Below are 6,000 nucleotides of genomic sequence, written 5' to 3'. Positions count from 1 at the left end.
CACTGCCGGCTGAAGAGGCTTCGGACGTCACCACATACGTCATCAAAACGCGCTTCACAGAACGAGACGAAGACGCGGGAGGTTTTCAAACAACAAGGAAAGAAGGAGAAGTCCGTGAACCCCCGGCCTCGGTCTTTGTCTCCTGAAGGCTGAGTGGCGCCGGTAGAACCTCAACATGTGCGCCGCGCAGCTGCTGCGGGTGTCGGTCCAGGAGCGGATCCTCGCCGCCGCTGAAGACTTCCTGCTGCAGCTGGGAGAAGGAGACTCAGCGGCTGGAGTCCCGGTGCTGAGAGCGCTGCTCACCGAGAGGCTGGCGGCGGCCGCGGAGCAGATCGTGGCTCTGCTGGAGGAAACCGTGGCGGAGTACGAGCGGGAGAACCACCGGCAGAGGTTGCTGCTCGATGCCGTGCTGAAGCCCCGAGTCAGGCTGGACAGAGCAGGTGAGTCCCCCAGGGACCTGCTGCATTGTTCCCAACATAAAGGGAGGTTTTAGTAGCTCAGGAAACAAAGTCTAGGAATTCTAGCTGGAGCTTCATCAGACCAAGTGGTCCAGACCAACTGGAAAAACCCCTGAGACAAAGTCAAAGAGCAGGCAGCACAATGTTGGTGGGACTCAGTCAGCACACACACACACACACACACACACACACACACACACACACACACACACACACACACACACACACACACACGTGTCAGCAGTCTCTCTGTCTCCAGCAAGTCACATGATATCCAAATGAGTCCCGTCAGAATGAACCAATGTTACAGTCGATTTAGGGGACAAAATCCAAAGGCAAACCTCCTGCAGACACCAGTGAAGCTCTGTTGTTTCATTTCAATGCAGTTTCAGTCCAGATCAGTGAGTCCAGAGCTGCTAGCTTGACAGCTAAACATGAGCATCACAACACTCAGCAGGACCATAGCTTTTCTTTAATCTCTTCTTTTTAATCCTCCCTTTTCTTTCTCACCTGTCTTCATTCTTTTTGACAGTTTTTCCACACTATCATCACGTTCAAGTCAAGTCAATTTTATTTGTTTGAACCAAATCACAACAAAGTTCTCTCATGACTCTTTACTAGTAGAGCAGGTCCAGCACCAAACTGCTTCAATGAATCTACACCCAACAATTCTCCACCAGCAGCACATCCTGCAACAGTGGTGATGAAAACCTTCCTTTTAACAGGCAGGAACGTCGAGCAGATCCAGGATCAGTGGGGACGGCCTTCTGCTTTGACTGGTTGGGGGGAAAGAGAGCAGGAGAGCAGGGCAGAGACAAAGACAGAGAATGGAGGAAGACAGATATGCAGAAGGAAAGAGAGGGACAGAGATAAAGAGAGAGAGAAAGGAAGAGACTGATGGACAGACGGGGACGTGAGCAGGTGGAGCTACGGGTGGCAGCTTGAGCCTCTTCAGGTCTGCAGCCTCCTCAGCAGCACCAGGATCTGGGATGAGGGGAGAAGAGGAGTTAGTAATGTGTGTGATTTATGTATGACACATATAGGAGGACAGAGAGGAGGAGAGAGAAGCCCAGTGCCCAGTTCTGTGTTGAGGGAATGCGTTGCTCTACAGCTCACCTCCAAGCTGCTAGGGGGTGTGGCTGTGTCTTTCTATGGTTTCGGGGGCTCTTGTCAGATTCCAAAACAAAACTATTTCCAACAGAAAGTCCAGTGCTTCTCTTTGAACGACTTTGTTTTCATGAATCAAACTTAAAACCTTGAACATGAAAAACACGACTTGTGGCCATTTTCTTCCGGAGACGCACATTTTGTCGTGGAGGTTCTTCCACCTCTAAATGCATTCGGCGACTCCTCTGAACGGACCAATCACAGTCCTTGATGTTCACGTCACGACGTGTCGACACAATGAATAGTCAGGACATTTTGGAGGTGCACGTCTGCTGCGGCGTAGGGTCCATGTAGGTCTGCGTCGACAGTGTAGGTACGGCGTTGATGCCATGCAGAAGCATAAACCAGGTTGAAGCCTACAGCAAAATATCGAAGGGCCGGTTTAAGCTGTCCTAACTATAAGTTTGATCAAAAAGGAAGGTCTTGGGGGGGGGGGGCATCCCGGACTCAAACTGTTCCACAGGAGGGGAGCCTGATAGCTGAAGGCTCTGGCTCCCATTCTACTTTTAGAACTCTAGGAACCACCAGTAACCCTCCATCCTGGGAGCGAAGGGTTCTAGCTGGATAATAGGGGACTAGGACTGCTTCACTCAGCCTTGCCGTGTCGTGTGTGTGTGTCAGGCTGGCCCAGGATGCTGTGCATGTTGCTTCTTTTTTGACATTAAGATGTAGGCTGACACGGATATTATAAAGGCCTACTTTAAAAAAAGAAAGATTTTTCTTGGCGACCTTGGGTTGGACTGGCCGTTCAAGAATTGTCCATTTGTCCCATTATAGACACTAACATTCCAACGAGTGAATGTGATTATGAATGGACAAAGGCATTCAGCAGAGGGGACCTATGACCTTTGACCTGGGTGACACAACGTTGATCCAAGCATCTGAAGCCAGCGTTTCTGTTCCCAGTTTGCTGACTGGTCGTCAGTAGCAGGACGTCTCTTTTCATTGAGTTGATTTCTGTTTCTGTCTGTTGCTCCGCTGTTTCAGAGTCAAATGAAGAGATTTCTGATGTTGCTGTTTGTGTCCTGCAGATGTGGAGCAGCTGCTGGTGATTAAAGAAGAGGTTCCCCCTGAGCTGCAGGACCCAGAGCCCCCCCCACATTAAAGAGGAGTGGGAGGAGCTCTGGACCAGTGAGGAGGGAGCGCAGCTTCAAGGGCAGGAGGAGGCTGATATCACCACGTTCCCCTTCACTCTGGTCCCTGTGAAGAGTGAAGGGGACGAAGAGAAACCTCAGTTCCCACAGCTTCATCAGAGTCTAACTGAGGAGAACTTGAAAGAAGAGTCTCTGAGCAGCAGCCCAGTTCATCCTCTGAAAACAGAAGCTGATGGAGAAGAGAGTGGAGAACCAGAACCAGAACCAGCCAGCAAGGTAGATCCAGATACACTTGTACAACCTAAGACTGAAGACCAGATGTCAGACTCTTCTGAAGCTGAGACTGAAGTCAGTGAGGATGATTGGGTCAGACCTGATGACACGGCCACCTCTGAGCACAAGGAACCCTTTGGCTCAAGGAGGAATTTGCTTCAGAAACTGAGCCCAGGACAGGAAGTGAGTCATTGCAGCTCAAAAGAGCAAAAACTAAAAACTGGAAGAGAATCAGAAATCATCAGGAACGTGACCTTTGGTCCTTCTGAATCTGAGACAGAAGTCAGTGAGGATGAGCGTCCATTTAGGTGCTCAACATGCAGTAAAGGTTTTCGTTACAGAAGTAGTTTGGATACTCACATGAGAACACACTCTGGTGTGAAACCATTCCCATGCTCAGTGTGTGGCAAAAGATTCTCAGAAAAGCGACATCTTAAAACGCACATGAGAACACATACTGGAGAAAAACCATTCCCCTGCTCAGTTTGCGGCAAAAGATTTTCTGTAAAGGGATGTCTGAATAGACACATGAGAACACATACTGGAGTGAAACCATTCCCATGCCCAGTTTGTGGTAAAAGATTCTCAACGGGGAATCTGAAATCACACATGAGAACACACACTTTGGAGAAACCATTCCCCTGCTCAGTTTGTGGCAGAACGTTTTCAGAAAAGGGATGTCTGAAAAGACACATGAGAACACACACTGGAGAGAAACCTTTTCCATGCTTACTTTGTATCAAAAAATTTTCAGAAAAGGGATGTCTGAAAAGACACGAGAACGCACACTGGGGAGAAACCATTCCCCTGCTCTGTTTGTGGCATAAAATTTTCAGATAAGGGATGTGTGAAAAGACACATGAGAACACATACTGGGGAGAAACCATTCCCTTGCTCAGTTTGTGGCACAAGATTCTCAGTGAAGGCACATCTAGAATCACACATGAGAGCACACACTGGGGAGAAACCATTCCCCTGCTCAGTGTGTAGTAAAAGATTCTCAGAAAAGGGACATCTGAAAAGACACATGAGAATGCACACTGGGGAGAAACCATTCCCCTGCTCAGTTTGTTGCAAAAGATTTTCAGAAAGGGGATGTCTGAAAAGACACATGAAAGTGCACACTGAGGAGAAACCATTCCCTTGCTCAGTATGTCATAAAAGATTCCCAGAAAAGGGACATCTGAAAAGACATATGAAAATGCACACTGGGGAGAAACCATTCCCCTGCACTGTGTGTGGCAAAAGATTCTCAGAAAAGGGATGTCTGAAAAGACACACGAGAATGCACACTGAGGAGAACCCTTCCCCTGCTCAGTTTGTGGTAAAAAATTCTCAGAATAGGGACATCTGAAAAGTCACATGAGAACCCACACTGGGGAGAAACCATTTCTCACGACTTGGCTCTGAAGCAATGGCAAAACAGTGGGAGATGTGGGTAGGAAGCCAAATAATGTTTTTTTTAACCAAGAAAACAACAACAAAACAAAATAGAACAAAAAGAGCCATGGGATTTGACAGGCAATGGAGTCAATGTTATGGTTGCATGAGTGTAAGGGAGCTGTAAGGAAGAGATGTTGGCTGCTGAAAATGAAAGTGACAATGGATGAGGAGGAAGAGCGGCTCCTGGCCGGCAAGGCGGGTTCTTTATGAAGAGAGCAACTAACCAACTAGGAGGAATGAACAGCTCCCCACTCTCCAGCTCCCTGCTGCAACACAAGAAACATCATGAAAGACATCAGCCAAGGGACCATCACACCCCCCTACAAGAACAGGGTCCTGAAGGGAATCCCGCTACCAAAATACCATGAATGTAATTTTTCTTGAATCCCAAAATGATAATTCACTAAACCTCTAAAAACCATATACGTCCCCCATTGGACTGCTCAGATAAGGTCAAACTATCAGGAGGGGAACCAGTGGCCTGCTCCGGTGGTCCAGCATCTCTTGTTGCAATTTAAGAGGCTAGGAAAAGACAAGAGGAGAACCAGAGAGAGGAAAACCGGTCACAATCAAATACCACACTGAGGAACTCTAGACAACACGTACACCACCACTTTGTTGGTCCCCTTCACATAGCGAATATCCAGTATGACTGCAGGAACAGAGACCACCTGACTGGTCTCTGGTTGGGACACTGCAACGAATGAAGGAAGGTGAGTGGATTATGGTCAGTGGAGACAACGTGTCTACATGGAGAACAATGATGAGAACACACAGCTGAGAGACATCAGTCTTGCTGAGTTAGTTAACAAAGCTCCTCAGGTCAGGAAAACTTGAGACGACGCAACAGAGAAACTTCCTTTGTCCATCCTGTGTTGTGTGACTGAAGCTGAGGAGAAACTGAAACTAATCATGGTGGTGGAGGCCAGACATGAAGGTTGTGGGTGTAAAGAGTTTTTGAAAGCAGAAGGGAAAACACATCAGGAAAGAGACAGGATGAAGCTGAAATCATGGAGCCACCATTGGACAGGAGGGTGTGAGGGCTGATCTGATTTCTCTTAGGTCACCATCAAAGATCCACTTGGCACCAAGTACTGATCTTTATATTGATGTATTGATCCCTGATCAAACACTGAATTGTCTTTGAGATGTGTGAAAATAAATGAGTGGGCGGAGTCTCTGATATCAGTGATGTCATCCAGCTGATGGAGAAATATGTGACATCAGCTGGAGCCTCCGGTGAAGTACCTTTAGTAGTAGTACACATGCAGTATACGCTCAGTACCGGCTCCTACACAGACACAGCGAGCGCTGCTTTAACAAATACATGGTTCCTATGGGAGGGATTGGTTGGATTTCCGGTGTATCAGGACCAGGACTGAAGTTGGTCCCTGACCGTCCTGGAGGGGCGGCTGTAACACAGGATGAGTTTTCACAGTGAAGGTCTTCTTCTTCTACAGCTGAATTAAAGTGTAAACAGCCGTCTACACACCTTTAACTGTCCTTATAAACTTGTCTTTTAATAAACTTTCTGTTCTCTTTTAAAGTTGTCAGTGCTTTTGTTG

Source organism: Aulostomus chinensis, chromosome 1, assembly GCF_037954235.1.
Source record: "Aulostomus chinensis isolate RoL2024-O1b breed Wild chromosome 1, RoL_Achi_v1.0, whole genome shotgun sequence".
In the NCBI taxonomy this organism is placed as follows: domain Eukaryota; kingdom Metazoa; phylum Chordata; class Actinopteri; order Syngnathiformes; family Aulostomidae; genus Aulostomus; species Aulostomus chinensis.
This window is presented reverse-complemented; position numbering follows the sequence as displayed.